The sequence below is a fragment of the Oncorhynchus gorbuscha genome, unplaced genomic scaffold (assembly GCF_021184085.1).
Source record: "Oncorhynchus gorbuscha isolate QuinsamMale2020 ecotype Even-year unplaced genomic scaffold, OgorEven_v1.0 Un_scaffold_1707, whole genome shotgun sequence".
NCBI classification, from domain to species: Eukaryota; Metazoa; Chordata; class Actinopteri; order Salmoniformes; family Salmonidae; genus Oncorhynchus; species Oncorhynchus gorbuscha.
The window spans coordinates 91,023-112,915 of record NW_025744864.1 but is presented as its reverse complement, the minus strand read 5'-3'; the positions used below and the strand labels follow the sequence as shown (position 1 = coordinate 112,915).

Here is a 21,893-nt window from a genome sequence, read left to right as displayed (position 1 = left end):
AAACACACCTTCATTTAATTTTTTACCTTTATTTAAATTGTGAAGTTAGATAAGAACACATTTTTATTTACAATGACGACCTACCCCGGCCAAACCCTAACCTGGGTCCTTCTGTAGCTCAGTTGGTATAGCATGGCGCTTGTAACGCCAGGGTAGTGGGTTCGATTCCCGGGACCACCCATACGTAGAATGTATGCACACATGACTGTAAGTCGCTTTGGATAAAAGCGTCTGCTAAAATGGCATATATTATTATTATATTATATTACGACACTGGGCCAATTGTGAGCCGCCCTATGGGACCAGTGCCTTATACCGCTGCGCCAATCGGGAGCCCTATTGAGACCTCATGGCCTCCCATGGACCAGAGAGGATCAACCAGCATCATCCCAGCGTCTGCCCTGCCTGCCATCCTAGTACCCCCACTGCCCTTTCAACCCCAAACAACAAAGGGCAGGTGACAGAAATGATCCAGCGCCCACCGATCCAGGCTGTTGTTCATGGGCAGCAGCAGCTACTGTCGGAAGTACTGTTGGAACAGACTTTTCCTATGAGACCCAACAGGAGTCACAAGCAGTCAAAGTACTTTCATCCCTGGGGTGTGGAGCTTCTCGAACAGTGTTCTCTTCCTGAAGATGGACTGCTTCAACCCCTTAGGAGTATCCAGAGTATCTAGTATGCTGGTGTGATGATAGAATATGTCCCTCAGTATCAACTAGAGATTAATATTAATTCACTTGTTATTCTAGTTAGGCAAATGTTAATTTATCATCACCATGTTCCAAAGAATTATGTTTCTATAAAGTTTTATTGCAGTTGAAAATAATCTGTGGTGTGTGTTGTTGGTTTCTTGTGAGCTATGAAGTAGACTCTTTAAGTAGAATGTTTATTTCTTCATTGGATTTGTTGATTTGTTGACCAAGGAGAAGAGGTAAGTGCTGAGCGGACTAATATAAGTGAAGTTCCGATTCAAATTTGTATTAATCCGAAGGTGGCACATCTGACTCACAATTTAGTGTCATAATTCTTCACGTTTTCAATGTATAGCAACACTGACAAATTCTAAGGTGGAACTATTTGTACTACAACATTGGAAATGAGGATCTATCTAAACACAGTGGTTATGAAATGCGAGAATGCTGAACAACATTTTCTGACCAATAGGCTTGTTTGTCGTAATATTTGGCCAAAGGTTTCTTCGCTTGAGTCAAGAGGCCCTGTCTCAACTTGCACATGTAAGGGAAGCAGACCACTGCAGATTTAATACAACTGCTGGGTTACACGATAACCAGGTCTCTCTTGCACAAGGAACCCACTTTTGCAAGAAAGACCTGATAGTGCCACATAACACAACGCTTATATAATTCTTCCTTTTAAAATGACCCCATTATCTGGAATAGATGTAGTGTTGCCTTACATTTTCTGAAATGTGAATGACATTTGCTTCGCCTTCAAACTGAGCTTCGTTTAAAATACTGTTGGTTGGACTGCGAGGCAGTGACTATCGTTTCTCTTTTGAACTGAAGCCTGACACTGTACGACACTGTGTCTCATCCTCTGTCATTTGAATAAAACTTCCTCAGCATGATTTTATTCTAACATTACCATTGTTTTTTTGCAACCCTCACAAACAAATGTTGATCCCCATGTAATGACACGTGATATAGGAGGTTGAACACCTTGTACCTTGACACCATCTGAATTTACACACAGCCTCAAATATTTAAATGACAGAAAATGTCATATCTGCTCTCACACAGTACATTAATAGATGATGATCCCTTGGGTTTTTCACAGTCCATCATAATAAGTACTTTTTGGCAACTATGTGTTGTTGTCTAAGGTTCATTCCAAAATGCATTATCTCCACCAAAGCCCAAAGCTTACTAGCATTATAAAGATATCCATCAAGTTTAAGAGGTGTTACCACATTTTTGTAGAGATGTATCTGCGGGCCAGTGCAAAGACTCGCATTGCATTGTAAGATCAGTCATGCATCGTACCCAGTTTCTCTTTACAAACATGCATGAGAAGCTATGACTTCGCAGAGCAGTATGGCTGTATCAATTGTTCTAGAACTGGTTCAAGAAAGAAGGTTAGGTTAGTTAGGCTACATGTGATCGTGCGTCACCATAACTGAAACATGGCCTTCTTTCTTTCACGGTTTCACGTCACGTTGCAAGTATTTGCATAAACTGGGAAACATTTGCATACATTTCAATTTCTCTGGCCGGCAGTGAAGGGGTTAATCAGCTGTGTGCTCTCAGTATACACTCACTAGCAGAATCTGTCTGCCATAGCTTCTGCGCTAATCTTCTATCACAGCACTGAAAACCAGAGGTGTTTCCAGAGGACAACAACACAGAGCTGGTTAGAGAAGCTTCAAACCAAACCACATGCACACACACACACACACACACACACACACACACACACACACACACACACACACACACACACACACACACACACACACACACACACACACACACACACACACACACACACACACACACACACACACACACACACACACACACACACCACACACACACACACACACACACACACACACAGATCTTGGAGCAGTTGACCTCCACAGAATGTGAACATTAGCCACTAATATCTGACATCAGTATAGTTTATAAAAGTGTATCTGTTTGTCTCTGTCTTTCAGTTTCTGTTTAGACTACATCAAAGATAGAGAAGCTGTGCAGCCACACCATGTTCAATCATGTTACCTAATTAGGTAGCTAGCTAGCTGACAATCTGGTTGACCTGTAGCATATAGACATTTGTTAGCACAGAAAGAAAGGGGATTTAAAAATGATTGAAATTCCCCCCACCACATTCTGACTGGGTTAATAACTTAATATTAAGTTAATATGGACCCATTGTCTTAGACTTGAAATCTTGGACCGGGATTCAAACACAGGGACTCTTATTTCAGCCACAGGGACTTGTGACTCGACTCGACTCAAACATTGATGACTTTGACTCAACTCAGAGTTAGCCATAGGGTCTTGTGAATTGCTTTAGTGACTGGACTACAACACTGTCTGCAAAAAGGCATATATTATTATTATATTACTGCTGCCATGACATGGCTACTACTACTGCTACAACTAACAATTCTAGCAAGGGGTATCCCAGCTTGGATACACTTTTCTGCTGCTCCCTCAAAAGCATTAAGCAGACATTTTTATTATATCTCCCAACTCATAACTCCCTGTTGGGGTGAGTCTATCTACAAATAAACGCTGCAAGAAGATAACAACAGCTAACACAGGAAGCTGAAATCCTGGGGTCCGCCTTATGTTCCCTCAGTTCTACCCCATTTTGAACAGATGCTTTCATTCATGACCAGGCCATGTTTTGGCAGTTTTGCTGCACTAGGCAAGACAATTGCAGACATTCTCCAATCCGGCAAAAAAATAGGCCTATAGTGTACAGTGTCGGCCTATAATGTCATTTTATAACTAGGCCTACCATAAGATAGCCTACCATTTTTAAAACATGCAGTTGCGTTGGATTTATTAACCTAGTCCTGATTCCTGACAAAAGCTTATAGGGACTTGTCCTTTAAGATATGAACATCAGTTATCCATCAGCTATCCAAGTTTATTACAAGTTTTCTTGAGGCTTTTTGCAAAGAGATCAATTCTGATGTAACGGCCTACGTCTTCACAGCAGTACAAAGTTGAAATCACTTATTATCAGTACATTTTATTCCATCTTGTGAAACCAGGGTTCTAGTGGAGGGTAAATGCGAATAGGATTTTAAAAAAGGCCTGTTATGAGAGAGAAAGAGAGATGGTGAGAGTAGCTGAGTGCCTATAGTAAGAGATGGCTGTTAATATCACTAGGCTGTTTGGTCTGTGTGCAGGTAGTGAACCTGATTGCTGAGAGGTTAGGTTGCGAGCAAGAATCTTAACCTGCCATAAGCTGCTTTTGTGTCAGCAAGTCTACAGACCATTCAAGTAGCTGCACTGAACACCTCACTAATACTGACTGTGTAAGCTACAAACCCAAATTGTCTAAGGAAATGTAGGTGACTGTCACGGTTTTCGTCCTCTTCTTGGGAGGAGTAGGAAGGATCGGACCAATACGCAGCGTGGTAAGTGTTCTCATACTTTTAATCAAAACTGAACCCTACACAAATTGAAACCGAAACAGTTCTGTGTGGAAAACACAGACACAGAAAACAATCACCGATAACCAAAATGGGGAAAACAGGCTACCCAAGTATGATTCTCAGAGACAACTATCGATCGACAGCTGCCTCTGATTGCGAACCATCCCAGGCCAAACACAGAAATACAACATAGAAAAAATAACATAGACTACCCACCCCAACTGACGCCCTGACCAAACTAACACAAAGACATAATAAAGGAACTAAGGTCTGAACTTGACAGTGACAGTAATAATATTGCACACATATTCAGAAATCTGCAGGTTTTTATACTACTTCTATATTGCACCGTTACCAACATGATCTTTTTTTTTACATCAATTAATTTCCCTGTAATCTGCTGAGATTGTGAACGTTTTCAGGCTTTGAAGGGAGTTTTGACTGGATTTACTAGAAATGTGAAATTGACCTGGCAAGCCTGTCTCTGCCTGAGCATGATCACAACAAAAGTAGCTGTGCAGCACGTTTTTTAAAGGAAGAGGAGGATGGTTGCAGACGTTCGCATTCATGCAAGAAGGTAAGCTATTAACTAAACTGTTAACCAATATGTTAACTAAAATTGTATGTGGTTGCATGTGGTGTATTGGCAAGCAATGCATGTTCCATTTGTCTTTATTTGTAATTAATGTTAGCTCATGTATGTCTTTCGGTGGAATCCAACATGCATTGACAATGTCCGAAAGCCGCATTGTATCATATATACTTCATCATGAGATTGAAATTGGTAGGCTCATCCAAACAATTCATTAACGTGCAATTGTTACTTTGCATGTTTTTACCTTATATTTATTTACTGCTTGCTATTGAATAGCGTGCTAGCTAGCGGTTAGCGTGCTAGTTTAGCATAATTGGTCAAAATGTCTTTGATTCAGAATACATGTTTGTGGTTAACCCAATGTTACATGCATTGGAAAATAATATTGCCAGTGTAACTTGAATTGGTTTACAAGCAAGCTAGAAATGCCAGTTCATTTTCATCTGTTTTGTCAAGTCATAAGCATGCATGTGTGCTGAAATATTTAAATAAATCCCCTCATTTAATTATTTTATTTACGTTTTGGCAGTTTTTTTTATCACCCTTTCTTACCCAAAGAGAAATAAGTTTCTAGTTAGTTTGGCTTTGCACTCAAAAGAGTGAATCACCACAACAGGAATAAGGATTGTGTAAAGTGTCAAATTTGGTAGGACTGCCAATTCACATCCCTTCCTTTAGCTATATCACTCATACTGTTTCTCGTTAAGTCCATCCATGAAATCAGATGTGCTTTAGTTGCATCTAAGATGCTTTTTTCTGCAATACAGTTGACCAAAGCTATGCTTGGATACAAGACTGATGACTCAATATCTAGTATTGACAATAGTGAAGATGGTTATGTCCCAGGGCCATCAGGATCATCAGAGGAAGGCAGTGTCTATGAAGAAAATCTGACTGGTATGCCTATACCTATACCTCTGATATGTCAGTGCATTTTCACTCTGTAGTCAAATAAAATGTTATTGGTCACATGTACATGGTTAGTAGATGTTTATACGAGTGTAGCGAAATGCTTGTGCTTCTATTTCCGATTGTGCAGTAATATCTAACAAGTAATCTAACAATTTCACAACAACTACCTTATCTCTTCAACCGATCGCTGCTCACAGCTGCCCGCACGCCCAGCATCACTACTCTGGATGGTTCTGACTTAGAATATGTGGACAACTACAAATACCTAGGTGTCTGGTTCGACTGTAAATTCTCCTTCCAGACTCACATTAAGCATCTCCAATCCAAAATTAAATCTAGAATCAGCTTCCTATTTCGCAGCAAAGCATCCATCACTCATGCTGCCAAACGTACCCTCGTAAAACTGACTATCCTACCGATCCTTGACTTCGGCGATGTCATTTACAAAATAGCCTCCAACACTCTACTCAGCAAATTGGATGCCGTCTATCACAGTGCCATCCGTTTTGTCACCAAAGCCCCATATACTACCCACCATTGCGACCTGTGTGCTCTCGTTGGCTGGCCCTCGCTTCATATTCGTCGCCAAACCCACTGGCTCCAGGTCATCTATAAGTCTTTGCTAGGTAAAACCCCGCCTTATCTCAGCTCACTGGTCACCATAGCAGCACCCACCCGTAGCACTCCAGCAGGTATATTTCACTGGTCACCCTCAAAGCCAATTCCTCCTTCGGCCGCCTTTCCTTCCAGTTCTCTGCTGCCAATGACTGGAACGAACTGCAAAAATCACTGAAGCTGGAGACTCATATCTCCCTCACTAGCTTTAAGCACCAGCTGTCCGAGCAGCTCATAGATCACTGCACCAGTACATAGCCCTCCTGTAATCAGCCCATCCAACTTCCTCATCCCCATACTGTTATCTATTTGATTTATTTTGCTCCTTTGCACCCCAGTATCTCTACGTGTATACTCATCTTCTGCACATCTATCACTCCAGTGTTTAATTGCTATTTTGTAATTATTTCGCCACTATGGCCTATTTATTGCCTTACCTCTGTTATCCTACCTCATTTGCACACTTTATATACAGTGGGGCATAAAAGTATTTAGTCAGCCACCAATTGTGCAAGTTCTCCCACTTAAAAAGATGAGAGAGGCCTGTAATTTCATCATAGGTACACTTCAACTATGACAGACAAAGTGAGAAAAAAAAATCCAGAAAATCATATTGTAGGATTTTTAATGAATTTATTTGCAAATTGTGGTAGAAAAATAAGTATTTGATCAATAACAAAAGTTTATCTCAATACTTTGTCATTGCCAACAAAGGGTATATAACAGAGGTCAAACATTTTCTGTAAGTCTTCACAAGGTTTTCACACACTGTTGCTGGTATTTTGGCCCATTCCTCCATGCAGAGCTCCTCTAGAGCAGTGATGTTTTGGGGCTGTTGCTGGGCAACACAGACTTTCAACTACCTCCAAAGATTTAAAATGGGGTTGAGATTTGGAGACTGGCTTGGCCACTCCAGGACCTTGAAATGCTTCTTACGAAGCCACTCCTTCATTGCCCGGGCGGTGTGTTTGGGATCATTGTCATGCTGAAAGACCCAGCCACGTTTCATCTTCAATGCCCTTGCTGATGGAAGGAGGTTTTCACTCAAAATCTCACGATACATGGCCCCATTCATTCTTTCCTTTATACGGATCAATCGTCCTGTTCCCTTTGCAGAAAAACAGCCCCAAAGCATGATGTTTCCACCCCCATGCTTCACAGTGGTGTTCTTTGGATGCAACTCAGCATTCTTTGTCCTCCAAACACGACGAATTGAGTTTTTACCAAAAAGTTATATTTTTGTTTCATCTGACCATATGACATTCTCCCAATCTTCTTCTAGATCATCCAAATGCTCTCTAGCAAACGTCAGACGGGCCTGGACATGTACTAGCTTAAGCAGGGGGACACGTCTGGCACTGCAGGATTTGAGTCCCTGGCGGCATAGTGTGTTACTGATGGTAGGCTTTGTTACTTTGGTCTCAGCTCTCTGCAGGTCATTCACTAGGTCCCCCCGTGTGGTTCTGGGATTTTTGCTCACCGTTCTTGTGGTTATTTTGACCCCACGGGGTGAGATCTTGCGTGGAGCCCCAGATCGAGGGAGATAATCAGTGGTCTTGTATGTCTTCAAGAAGTTACAGGTCTGTGAGAGCCAGAAATCTTGCTTGTTTGTAGGTGACCAAATACTTATTTCCCACCATAATTTGCAAATCAATTCATTAAAAATCCTACAATGTGATTTTCTGGATTTATTTTCCTTCTCATGTTGTCTGTCATAGGTGAAGTGTACCTATGATGAAAATTACAGGCCTCATCTTTTCAAGTGGTAGAACTTGCACAATTGGTGGCTGACTAAATACTTTTTTGCCCCACTGTGTTATGCAGGTGAAGGAGGACCCAAACGCGACTTAACAGAAACAGAGTTTATTAATGCTCAAAACCGAATGACTGAAATCCTCTAGATAGTAGAGGGGAAAACAACTGGAGAAGCGGCCACAGACTGCAGGTCGCTTCGGGTAGGCGCAGGCCGTAGTCAACTGAGACACCTGCTCACACGCAGCGTCTGAAGAAGGCACAAAACACGACAGGACAGGGTGATACACAATCACGGCAAAAAACACGACAGGACAGGGCGAAACGCAATTACAGCATGGAATACAAAACAAGGAACCGATGGAACAGGAACGGATCACAAAGGAATAAATAGGGAGTCTAATCAGGGGAAAGGATCGGGAACAGGTGTGGAAAGACTAAATGATGATTAGGGGAATAGGAACAGCTGGGAGCAGGAACGGAACGACAGAGAGAAGAGAGAGCGAGAGAGTGAGAGAGGGAGGGGGAGAGAGAAGGATAGAACCAAACAAGACCAGCAGAGGGAAACGAATAGCATGGGGAGCACAGGGACAAGACATGACAATGAATGACAAACATGACAGTACCCCCCCCACTCACCGAGCGCCTCCTGGCGCACTCGAGGAGGAATCCTGGCGGCAACGGAGGAAATCATCGATGAGCGAACGGTCCAGCACGTCCCGAGACGGAACCCAACTCCTCTCCTCAGGACCGTAACCCTCCCAATCCACTAGGTATTGGACCCCGTCCCCGAGAACGCATGTCCATAATTTTATGTACCTTGTAAATAGGTGCGCTCTCGACAAGGACGGGAGGGGGAGGGAAGACGAACGGGGGTGCGAAGAAAAGGCTTAACACAGGAGACATGGAAGACAGGATGGACGCGACGAAGATGTCGCGGAAGAAGCAGTCGCACAGCGACAGGATTGACGACCTGGGAGACACGGAACGGACCAATGAACCGCGGAGTCAACTTACGAGAAGCTGTCGTAAGAGGAAGGTTGCGAGTGGAAAGCCACACTCTCTGGCCGCAACAATACCTTGGACTCTTAATCCTGCGTTTATTGGCGGCTCTCACCGTCTGTGCCCTGTAACGGCAAAGTGCAGACCTCACCCTCCTCCAGGTGCGCTCACAACGTTGGACAAACGCTTGAGCGGAGGGAACGCTGGACTCGGCAAGCTGGGATGAGAACAGAGGAGGCTGGTAACCCAGACTACTCTGAAACGGAGATAACCCGGTAGCAGACGAAGGAAGCGAATTGTGAGCGTATTCTGCCCAGGGGAGCTGTTCTGCCCAAGACGCAGGGTTCCTGAAAGAAAGGCTGCGTAGTATGCGACCAATCGTCTGATTGGCCCTCTCTGCTTGACCGTTAGACTGGGGATGAAACCCGGAAGAGAGACTGACGGACGCACCAATCAAACGACAGAACTCCCTCCAAAACTGTGACGTGAATTGCGGACCTCTGTCTGAAACGGCGTCTAACGGGAGGCCATGAATTCTGAATACATTCTCAATAATGATTTGTGCCGTCTCCTTAGCGGAAGGAAGTTTAGCGAGGGGAATGAAATGTGCCGCCTTAGAGAACCTATCGACAACCGTCAGAATCACAGTCTTCCCCGCAGACAAAGGCAGACCGGTAATGAAGTCTAAGGCAATGTGAGACCATGGTCGAGAAGGAATGGGAGCGGTCTGAGACGACCGGCAGGAGGAGAGTTACCCGACTTAGTCTGCGCGCAGTCCGAACAGGCAGCCACGAAACGGCGCGTGTCACGCTCCTGAGTCGGCCACCAAAAGCGCTGGCGAATAGACGCAAGAGTGCCTCGAACACCGGGATGACCCGCTAACTTGGCAGAGTGAGCCCACTGAAGAACAGCCAGACGAGTGGAAACAGGGACGAAAAGGAGGTTACTAGGACAAGCGCGCGGCGACGCAGTGTGCGTGAGTGCTTGCTTAACCTGTCTTTCAATTCCCCAGACTGTTAACCCGACAACACGCCCATAAGGAAGAATCCCCTCGGGATCAGTAGAAGCCACAGAAGAACTAAACAGACGGGATAAGGCATCAGGCTTGGTGTTCTTGCTACCCGGACGGTAAGAAATCACAAACTCGAAACGAGCGAAAAACAACGCCCAACGAGCTTGACGGGCATTAAGTCGTTTGGCAGAACGGATGTACTCAAGGTTCTTATGGTCTGTCCAAACGACAAAAGGAACGGTCGCCCTCCAACCACTGTCGCCATTCGCCTAGGGCTAAGCGGATGGCGAGCAGTTCACGGTTACCCACATCATAGTTGCGCTCAGATGGCGACAGGCGATGAGAAAAATAAGCGCAAGGATGAACCTTATCGTCAGACTGGGAGCGCTGGGATAGAATGGCTCCCACGCCTACCTCTGAAGCGTCAACCTCGACAATGAATTGTCTGGTGACGTCAGGAGTAACGAGGATAGGAGCGGACGTAAAACGTTCTTTTAGAAGATCAAAAGCTCCCTGGGCGGAACCGGACCACTTAAAACACGTCTTGACAGAAGTAAGAGCTGTGAGAGGGGCAGCAACTTGACCGAAATTACGAATGAAACGCCGATAGAAATTAGCGAAACCTAAGAAGCGCTGCAACTCGACACGTGACCTTGGAACGGGCCAATCACTGACAGCTTGGACCTTAGCGGAATCCATCTGAATGCCTTCAGCGGAAATAACGGAACCGAGAAAAGTAACGGAGGAGACATGAAAAGAGCACTTCTCAGCCTTTACGTAGAGACAATTCTCTAAAAGGCGCTGTAGAACACGTCGAACGTGCTGAACATGAATCTCGAGTGACGGAGAAAAAATCAGGATATCGTCAAGATAGACAAAAACAAAAATGTTCAGCATGTCTCTCAGAACATCATTAACTAATGCCTGAAAAACAGCTGGCGCATTGGCGAGACCGAACGGCAGAACCCGGTACTCAAAATGCCCTAACGGAGTATTAAACGCCGTTTTCCACTCGTCCCCCTCTCTGATGCGCACGAGATGGTAAGCGTTACGAAGGTCCAACTTAGTAAAGCACCTGGCTCCCTGCAGAATCTCGAAGGCTGATGACATAAGGGGAAGCGGATAACGATTCTTAACCGTTATGTCATTCAGCCCTCGATAATCCACGCAGGGGCGCAGAGTACCGTCCTTCTTCTTAACAAAAAGAACCCCGCCCCGGCCGGAGAGGAAGAAGGCACTATGGTACCGGCGTCAAGAGACACAGACAAATAATCCTCGAGTGCCTTACGTTCGGGAGCCGACAGAGAGTATAGTCTACCTCGAGGAGGAGTGGTCCCCGGAAGGAGATCAATACTACAATCATACGACCGGTGAGGAGGAAGGGAGTTGGCTCGGGACCGACTGAAGACCGTGCGCAGATCATGATATTCCTCCGGCACTCCTGTCAAATCGCCAGGTTCCTCCTGAGAAGTAGGGACAGAAGAAATGGGAGGGATGGCAGACATTAAACACTTCACATGACAAGAAACGTTCCAGGATAGGATAGAATTACTAGACCAATTAATAGAAGGATTATGACATACAAGCCAGGGGTGACCCAAAACAACAGGTGTAAACGGTGAACGGAAAATCAAAAAAGATATAGTCTCACTGTGGTTACCAGATACTGTGAGAGTTAAAGGTAGTGTCTCAAATTTGATACTGGGAAGATGACTACCATCTAAGGCAAACATGGGCGTAGGCCTGTCTAACGGTCTGAAAGGAATGTTATGTTTCCGAGCCCATGCTTCGTCCATGAAACAACCCTCAGCCCCAGAGTCAATCAAAGCACTGCATGTAGCACCCGAACCGGTCCAGCGTAGATGGACCGACATAGTAGTACAAGATCTAGATGAAGGGACCTGAGTAGTAGCGCTCACCAGTAGCCCTCCGCTTACTGATGGGCTCTGGCCTCTTACTGGACATGAAATAACAAAATGTCCAGCAACTCCGCAATAGAGGCACAGGCGGTTGGTGATCCTCTGTTCCCTCTCCTTATTCGAGATGCGAATCCCTCCCAGCTGCATGGGCTCAGTCTCAAAGCCAGAGGGAGATGGTTGCGATGCGGAGCAGGGAAACACCGTTGATGCGAGCTCTCTTCCACGAGCCCGGTGACGAAGATCTACCCGTCGTTCTATGCGGATGGCGAGAGCAATCAAGGAGTCCACATCTGAAGGAACCTCCCGGGAGAGAATCTCATCCTTAACCACTGCGTGGAGTCCCTCCAGAAAACGAGCGAGCAGCGCCGGCTCGTTCCACTCACTAGAGGCAGCAAGAGTGCGAAACTCAATGGAATAATCCGTTATGGACCGTTCACCTTGGCATAAGGAAGCCAGGGCCCTAGAAGCCTCCTCACCAAAAACTGAACGGTCAAAAACCCGAATCATCTCTTCTTTAAAGTTCTGGAATCTGTTAGAGCAATCAGCCCTTGCCTCCCAGATAGCTGTGCCCCATTCTCGAGCCCGGCCAGTAAGGAGTGAAATGACGAAAGCAACCCGAGCTCTCTCTCTAGAGTATGTGTGGGGTTGGAGAGAGAACACAATCTCACACTGCGTGAGAAAGGAGCGGCACTCAGTGGGCTGCCCGGAGTAGCAAGGTGGGTTATTAACCCTGGGTTCAGGAGGCTCGGCAGGCCAGGGAGTAACAGGTGGCACGAGACGTAGACTCTGGAACTGTCCAGAGAGGTCGGAAACCTGAGCGGCCAGGTTCTCCACGGCATGGCGAGCAGCAGACAATTCCTGCTCGTGTCTGCCGAGCATGGCTCCTTGGATCTCGACGGCAGTGTAACGAGCGTCTGAAGTCGCTGGGTCCATTCTTTGATCGGTTCCTTCTGTTATGCAGGTGAAGGAGGACCCAAACGCGACTTAACAGAAACAGAGTTTATTAATGCTCAAAACCGAATGACTGAAATCCTCTAGATAGTAGAGGGGAAAACAACTGGAGAAGCGGCCACAGACTGCAGGTCGCCGGGTAGGCGCAGGCCGTAGTCAACTGAGACACCTGCTCACACGCAGCGTCTGAAGAAGGCACAAAACACGACAGGACAGGGTGATACACAATCACGGCAAAAACACGACAGGACAGGGCGAAACGCAATTACAGCATGGAATACAAAACAAGGAACCGATGGAACAGGAACGGATCACAAAGGAATAAATAGGGAGTCTAATCAGGGGAAAGGATCGGGAACAGGTGTGGAAAGACTAAATGATGATTAGGGGAATAGGAACAGCTGGGAGCAGGAACGGAACGACAGAGAGAAGAGAGAGCGAGAGAGTGAGAGAGGGAGGGGAGAGAGAAGGATAGAACCAAACAAGACCAGCAGAGGGAAACGAATAGCATGGGGAGCACAGGGACAAGACATGACAATGAATGACAAACATGACACACTGTAGATGTTTTCTATTGTATGTTGTTTGATTCCTGTGTGTTCTGTGTTGTTGTTTGGCAGGCCAGGGAGTAACTTGGCCAAACGAGACGTAGATTGAGAACTGTCTTTGCTAGGTAAAACCTAGCCTGGTTATCCAAATGGCGAAATAGCAGAAACATGTCCATGTATGTCTTTCCTTATTTATGCAGGTGACAGGAAAAAGCGACTTAACAGAAACAGAGTTTATTAATGCTCAAAACCGAATGACTGAAATCCTCTAGATAGAAGAGGGGAAAACAACTGGAGAAGCAGCCACAGACTGCAGGTCGCTCCCCCAGGCGCAGGCCGTAAAACTGTGACACCTTTCACACCAGCGTCTTAAGGCACAAAACACGACTCAGGACAGGGTGATACACTCAGTGTTTAAACACGCAGGACAGGGCGAAACGCAATTACAGCATGGAATACAAAACAAGGAACCGATGGAACAGGAACTTTGTCACAAAGGAATAAATAGGAGTCTAATCAGGGAAAGGATCGGAACAGGTGTGGAAAGAAAATGATGATTAGGGGTAATTTCCACAGCTGGGAGCAGGAACGGAACGACAGAGAGAAGAGAGAGAGTGAGAGAGGGAGGGGGAGAGAGTGGTGATAGAACCAAACAAGACCAGCAGAGGGAAACGAATAGCATGGGGAGCACAGGGACAAGACATGACAATGAATGACAAACATGACACACTGTAGATGTTTTCTATTGTATGTGTTGTTGTTTGTGTTGCACTGCTTTGCTTTATCTTGGCCAGGTCGCAGTTGTAATTGAGAACTTGTTCTCAGCTAGCCTACCTGGTTATATAAAGGTGAAATTTAAAAAGAAGAATAAGAACATGTACATGTAAGTATATGGATGAGGGAGATACGGAAGATGGTATAGAGTACAGTATATACATATGAGATGAGTAATGTAGGGTATGTAAACAGTTTAGAAAGTAGCATTGTTAAAAGTGACTAGTGATACATTTATTACATCCAATGTTTTATTATTAAAGTGGCTAGAGATTTGAGTCAGTATGTAAGCAGCAGCCACTCAATGTCAGTGATGGCTGTTTAACAGTCTGATGGCCTTGAGATAGAAGCTGGTTTTTCAGTCTCTCGGTCCCAGTTTTGATGCACCTGTACTGACCTCACCTTCTGGATGATAGTCTGGGAGAACAGGCAGTGGCTCGGGTGGTTGTTGTCCTTGATGATCTTTTGGGCCTTCCTGTGACAACGGATGGTCCTGGAGGGCAGGTAGTTTGCCCCCGGTGATGCGTTGTGCAGACCTCACTACCCTCTGGAGAGCCTTACGGTTGTGGGCGGAGCAGTTGCCGCACCAGGCGGTGATACGGCCCGACAGGATGCTCTCGATTGTGCATCTGTAAAGGTTTGTGAGTGTTTTTGGTGACAAGCCAAATTTCTTCAGCCTCCTGAGGTTGAAGAGGCGCTGTTGCACCTTCACCATACTGTCTGTGTGGGTGGACCATTTTCAGTTTGTGTACGCCGAGGAACTTAAAAATTTCCACCTTCTCCACTACTGTCCCGTCGAAGCGGATAGGGGGGTGCTCCCTCTGCTATTTCCTGAAGTCCACGATCATCTTCTTTGTTTTGTTGACGTTGAGTGTGAGGTTATTTTCCTGACACCACACTCCGAGAGCCCTCACCTCCTCCCTATAGGCTGTGTCGTCATTGTTGGTAATCAAGCCTACCACTGTAGTGTCGTCTGCAAACTTAATGATTGAGTTGGAGGCGTGCATGGCCACGCAGTCATGGGTAAACAGGGACCACAGGTGAGGGCTGAGAATGCACCCTTGTGGGACCCCAGTGTTGAGGATCAGCGGGGTGGCGATGTTGTTTCCCATGCCAGCACAGAACGGTTCAGTTTGGCTTGTACAGTGGTGTGAAAAAGTTTAGGATCCATCCTGATGGAGTCTGCCTTCATTTCAACATGGTATTGTGCGTTCCCCTCACTACATGGCTGTATCTGTAGGGTTTGTGTGGCTGTAGCCTCCCTCTCATACCATATTCAATAGGCTTGAATGGCACAGCTGTTATACACCTGCATTTTGAGTTGCTCCAACAGTTATCGCTTATGGATTGGTTCATAGGTTGGATTGGGTGAAACTGACATGATTCCCACTGATGTTTTCCAGGAGAGATGTCAGCGATTCGGGCCAATGACCAAGGGAAAGCTGGGACAAAAGAGAGGTTCACACGGGAAACATGTTTCCTACTGTCTTCAGTCAGTGCATTTTCACTCTGTAGTGTCAACTTATGGCCGTACTGTGCTGGTCCAATCCTGTCTTTATCAGTTAGTGTATTTCCAACCCTGCCAGCACAGAACGGTTCAGTTTGGATTGGACACAAGTCAAGACGTTAGATCTGGAACTAGTGTGTCAGGATAGATGATAACACAGAAGGATTACCACGCTTTACATTGTTTTTCTTGAGGGAGGGACCTTGATTTAATAGGTATTGCTTTTATTAGAAGGTTTACATTGCAAACAGATGGTTGGGCATAGATTCCATACAGATTGAGTCTGCTTTGATGTCAGCATTGCACATTCTCCTCTCACATCCTTATTTATGTAGTTATTTAGTTGGGATTGTTAGTTTAATTTCAACACACTGTCTGCAGATACAGCTATAACCTTGTAGAGATAATATCTTAGATCCAAATCAGTCAGGTTTCAAGACTAGTCATTCAACTGAGACTGCTCTTCTCTGTATCACGGAGGCGCTCCGCACCGCTAAAGCTAACTCCCTCTCCTCTGCTCTCATCCTTCTAGACCTATCGGCTGCCTTCGATACTGTGAACCATCAGATCCTCCTCTCCACCCTCTCCGAGTTGGGCATCTCCGGCGCACGCTTGTTGCGTACCTGACAGGTCGCTCCTACCAGGTGGAACAGAATCTGTCTCCTCACCACGCGCTCTCACCAATGGTGTCCCCAGGGCTCTGTTGTAGGCCCTTCCTATTCTCACTAACACCAAGTCACTTGGCACTGTCATAACCTCACATGGTCTCTCCTATCATTGCTATGCAGACTACACAAATTAATCTTCTCCTTTCCCCCTTCTGATGACCAGGTGGCGAATCGCATCTCTGCATGTCTGGCAGACATATCAGTGTGGATGACGGATCACCACCTCAAGCTGAACTTTGGCAAGACGGAGCTGCTCTTCCTCCCGGGGAAGGACTGCCCGCCATGATCTCGCCATCACGGTTGACAACTTTGTGTCCTCCTCCCAGAGCGGAAGAACCTTGGCGTGATCCTGGACAACACCCTGTCGTCTCAACTAACATCAAGGCTGTGGCCCGTTCCTGTAATGCTTACAACATCCGCAGAGTTTCACAAGGAAGTCCTAATCCAGGCATTGTCATCTCCCTTGGATTACTGAATCGCTGTTGGCTGGGCTCCCTGCCTTTCCATTAAATACAACTCATCCAGAACGCCGCAGCCGTCTGTGTTCAACCTTCCCAAGTTCTCTCACGTCACCCCGCTCCTCCGCTCTCTCCACTGGCTTCCAGTTGAAGCTCGCATCCGCTACAAGACCATGGTGCTTGCCAGTTAATACAGAGAGATGTTCAAGTACGGTATTGTAGTCAACATTTATTCAATGTAGTCATTCATAATGCCATCTCTTTAGAAAGTTGACAAAGGAACTAAAAGGTATTGGTCGACAATAGAGGTGGATGCAGTTGAAGATTCCTTGATGAACTTTATCCGAATGGGGAAAAATACTTGGAAAACAAAACTGTGAGAAATGCATTTCTGCTTCTCCCCAAGCGCTAGTAAACAGGGACTGCAGAGCAGTACAGTTCTATGTACACAAGATGAGAGAAAATAAGTGTATGAGATGCTTCTGGCTATCTTGGTGTACTTCTGAGGATTTAATGGGACTTACTTGACTTAAGCTCATAGGCAGATGACGAATGTCCTCTTTCTCAATGTTCAGGGGAAGCTTTTCCAGGTGGATGGTTCACTTTTGGAGTGACTAAGGTCTCAAGAATACAAAGCCTGCTGACTTTGAATGTTACAGAAAAATTAAGAAAATTCTAAACTATTAATATGTTACTTGGATATATTGAATCCATTACTAAATTGGTTGTTCCAGTTTAAATACTTTAATGAAGAACTGCACTACAGCCGTTGAGTTGCCTTCCGTGTTGCATCATTATGGCATTCTACATTAATATTTTCAGTCATAAAATAGAAATAATGTGTCAAATATCGAGAATTTAAAATGGTTAATTATTTTACGCTTCCATTAGGTACAACTTAGGCAGTTGGATAGCTTTTATAGATTTCATAGGAGGCATTCTCTCGATGGCTGATGGCAAAGCATTGCAATGCATTGAGTGGCTGCTGCCAACATACAGACTCAATCTCTAGCCACTTTAATAATGAATAATTTGATGTAATAAATGTATCACTAGTCACTTAAACAATGCCACTTTATATAATGTTTACATACCCTACATTTCTGCCATTTAAATAGTTGAGGCTGTGTGTAAGTTTATAGATGGTGTTCAAGGTACAAAGTGTTCAACCTCCTTTCTTACAGACCTTTAGTGCCCCCCTGTGGAATATCACGTGTCGTTACATGGGGATCAACATGTGTTTTTGAGGGTTGAAAAAAACAAAACATGGATAATGTTAGAATAAAATCATGCCGAGGAAGCTTTATTCAAAATACGAAGGATGAGACACGACGTGTCGTACAGTGTCAGGCTTCAGTTCAAAAGAAAAACGATACAGTCACTGCCTCGCAGTCCAACCAACAGTATTTTAAACTAAGCACAGTTTGAAGGCTAAGCAAAAGTCATTCATATTTCACAAACGTAAGGCAACACTACATCTATTCCAGATGAAGGGGTGCTTTTTATTCGTATAAAATAATAATTTATATAAGCGTTGTCTTATGTGGCACTATCCAGGTCTTTCTTGCAAAAGTGGGTTCTTTTGGCAAGAGAGACCTGGTTACCACAGAACCCAGCAGTTATATTTCATCTGCAGCTGTCTGCTTCCCTTACATGTGCAAGTTGAGACAGGCCCTTTTGACTCAAGCAAAGAGAACTTTGGCCAAATATTATGACAAACAAGCCTACTGGTCAGAAAATGTTGTTCAGCATTCTCGCATTTCATAAACACTGTGTTTGGATAGATCCTCATTTCCAATGCTGTAGTACAAATAGTTCCACCTGAGAATTTGTCAGTGTTGCTATATATTGAAAATGTGAGGAATTTTGGCGCGATGGTGTGAGTCAGATGTGCCTCCTTCGGATTAATACAAACTTGAATCGGAAATTCACTTATATTAGTCCGGTCAGCACTTACCTCTTCTCTTTGGTCAACAAATCCAATGAAGAAATAAACATTCTACTAAAAGGGTATACTTCATAGCTCACAAGAAACCAACAACACACACCACAGATCATTTAACTGCAATAAAACTTTATAGAAACAGAATTCTTTGGAACATGGTGATGATAAATTAACATTTGCCTAACTAGAATAACAACTGAATTAATATTAATCTCTAGTTGATACTGAGGGACATGTTCTATCATCACACCAGCGTACTAGATACTCTGGATACTCCTAAGGGGTTGAAGCAGTCCATCTTCAGGAAGAGAACACTCTTTGAGAAGCTGCTCATCCAGGGATGAAAGTACTTTGACAGATTGTGGCTCCTGTTGGGACTCATAGGAAAAGTCTGTTCCAACAGTACTTCCGACAGTAGCTGCTGCTGCTCATGCAGAACAGCCCGGATCGGTGGGCGCTGGATCATTTCTGTCACCTGCCCTTTGTGGTTTGGGGTTGAAAGGGCAGTGGAGGTAAAAGGGCAGTGTCGTCAGGGTAAATAAGAATTTGTTTTTAACTTACTGCACAATTTAAATAAAGGTAAAAAATAAATTAAATGAAGGTGTGCGTGTGTGCGACCCCTTACAACTGGCTTTGCTCCATCTCTTCAGAAAGAGACTCTTCATCCACCTCCAAGATCGAGGGCAGTGATGGAGAGACACACACTGGGAAGAAAGGCCCAGACTTAAAGTTAACGTCCCAGTGAATGGGCTTCACTCTCTTCCTGCGCCCTCGTTGGTTATTCTCCCGCTCGGCCTTGGCACGGGAGGCGGGCATGTGCCCCCGCTTGATAGGAGGCTGTTCTGCCAGTGGGACCAAGGGGGTCAAGAGGTTATCAAAGGGGCACTTCTCGCCCGCTTGCACGGCTCTCCTAGTCAGCAAAGGGGAGTGGTCGGTGCGACCTGTGTGGCTGGGCGTAGGTCTGGTCAGGGGGTGACAGCCATCATCTCCACAGACTAAAGGTGGACCACAGAGGAACAACCTCTCAGTGCTACTGAAGGACAGGGGCTCAGAGGGTAAAATGATTTGTTTGTCACCCAGTTGTTCTGGTAGCTGCTGGTCCAGCATAGCAGACTGGATCTGTAAGAGCTGGATCCTCTTCGACACACGCCGTGTTCTGGCATTGGCAGGCCGGGCTGGCACTGGGGTGGCAGGTGGGGCAGGCACTCGGCTGGAAGGAACCGGAGAAGCAGATGGAATAGGCACCAGAAGGTCAGGCACATGGCTGACCATTGGGGTAGGCAATGGGATGGCCATCTGGGCAGGTGAGGCTGACACTGCAATGGTTGGCAGCACAGGGAAAGAATTGGTGCTCTCCCTCCTACCCATAGAGTTTATAAGCTCTAAGGTCTGATTAGGGAACCTCGGAGTGCTGCCATCAGTATGTCTTGTTATCCTAGCTATCCCGGTCTTGGGTCGATCCAGGCTTCTGCTGGCCTGGACCTCCGGCTGGAGGACATCCACAGGAGAACATGGCGGCTGCAAGAGGCTGCCGTCGGACAGAGACCGTCTGGCCTGAGCAGGAGGAGAGCGGGGCCTTTGGTCATGGATGTTAGACCTCTGGAGAGGATTGGCCTGGATCCTGATCTCAGACTGCCTGCATGGAGTCCCAGATAAAGAAGCTACTGCCTTGGCTGCAGTGGAGCATATTTTGGGGCACCTAGGGATGCTTCCTGGTGTCTGTGGTCTGCTGGATTTAACCTCTGGCTCCTTGTGGCTGGAGGTCAATGTGCTCCCTCCGGTTTTGGTTTTAACCGGACCCAGACGCTTGCTACCCATCTGTCCCTCCAGCTGCAGACGAGGCACCTTGAGGGTGTTTTTGTTACTTTGGGCATTGAGAGAGGTCACAGTGAGCATTGGGAGCCTGATGGGTGGAGTGGCCAATGGAAGCCTTCCCATGTCAGCCCTCTCTTTAGTCACATCCATGTTGTGGAAGTGGGATCTGCTATTCTTTCTCCCTGGCGGCATTGGCTGTAGGACAATATCACTGGCACACCGAACACTGAGGATGTCTGTCAGGCTGTTCTCCGAACTGTTCTGACTGGTCTCTTGTGTCCTAGTCATTGACTTCCTTCTGTCTTTCATGGCTGTGAGAGTCACAGTGGAGGAGCAAACAACATGTTTGAGAATAAGAATATAGAATAAATTACATATATTACAATTGAATTTGATCAAAGTTGTTATTATAAACTAGTGTTTCTCCACTTTCAAAGGACATTCCAATTCCTGCAAGGCAGATGTTCACAAATTCATATAAATGAAAGATTCACAGACTAAGGCCTACCTTCAATTTGGACTTCCAGATAATTTGCACACGTAGGATTTGGCTATACAGTTTCAACAAAATATTATTGAAAAAAGAAACACAAGACCACAATACCTACTTTAAAGAAATACTTTTTTTGTCACAAATCACAAAACATAACAGTTTTTCTTACAGTTATTGATCAAATAAAGTTCTCATAAGATAAAAGTAGTGTATTTGAGATTATTAGGTCCTACCTCAGTTCAGGAAGAGCATCAATGACCTGTCTATGGAATTTCTTATTTTAACAAAAGAATGCTTCATTATGACATCATGTACATTATGACATAGTAGCCGTCCACATAGTAAAACTTTGTCAAAACCACTTGAATAGGCATGAAATGTCAAATTAAGTACAATAGGCCTAATTCAACAATTGAATAAAAATAATCGTTTGACAGTAAATGTTCAGTTTATTGGCTTTTATTTTCATTACAGTAGTGGTTTTGAATGTATTAAAATGAGAGTAGACCTAGTGAGTTACGTGGAACTCGATCGCTCATTGAACATCTGTGTGGAACGTTCGCAGCTGAAGCCACACAGACACCTTTGAAAAACATTCACGATTTTAGTTTCATATTCAACTTATTACTGCCAATAAATTCCCAGTACTGAAATAAATCTGACAATTGCAATGATCTATTTATTATAGCATCCTCTTAGAACAAGAATCACTGTGCTGTCAATGTTTTTGATTATGTCCAAGTAGGAACATAGCTACAGGTATTTTGACTTCTATACTATAATAGTAGCAGT

At 45.1% G+C, this 21,893-nt stretch overlaps 1 long non-coding RNA gene across 2 annotated transcripts; it reads left to right on the top strand.

Annotated features, from left to right (window-relative positions):
• The first annotated feature begins 4,082 nt into the window (after positions 1-4,082).
• On the top strand, positions 4,083-17,602 carry LOC124017308. 2 transcript variants are annotated; one of them, XR_006835488.1, is made up of 5 exons: positions 4,083-4,117; positions 4,558-4,712; positions 5,498-5,627; positions 15,619-15,673; positions 17,119-17,602. It is a non-coding gene; the product is annotated as an uncharacterized LOC124017308 (long non-coding RNA). The 2 variants fall into 2 exon arrangements; XR_006835487.1 differs by lacking the exon at positions 17,119-17,602 and having other exon boundaries at positions 15,619-15,886.
• Positions 17,603-21,893: the final 4,291 nt, after the last annotated feature.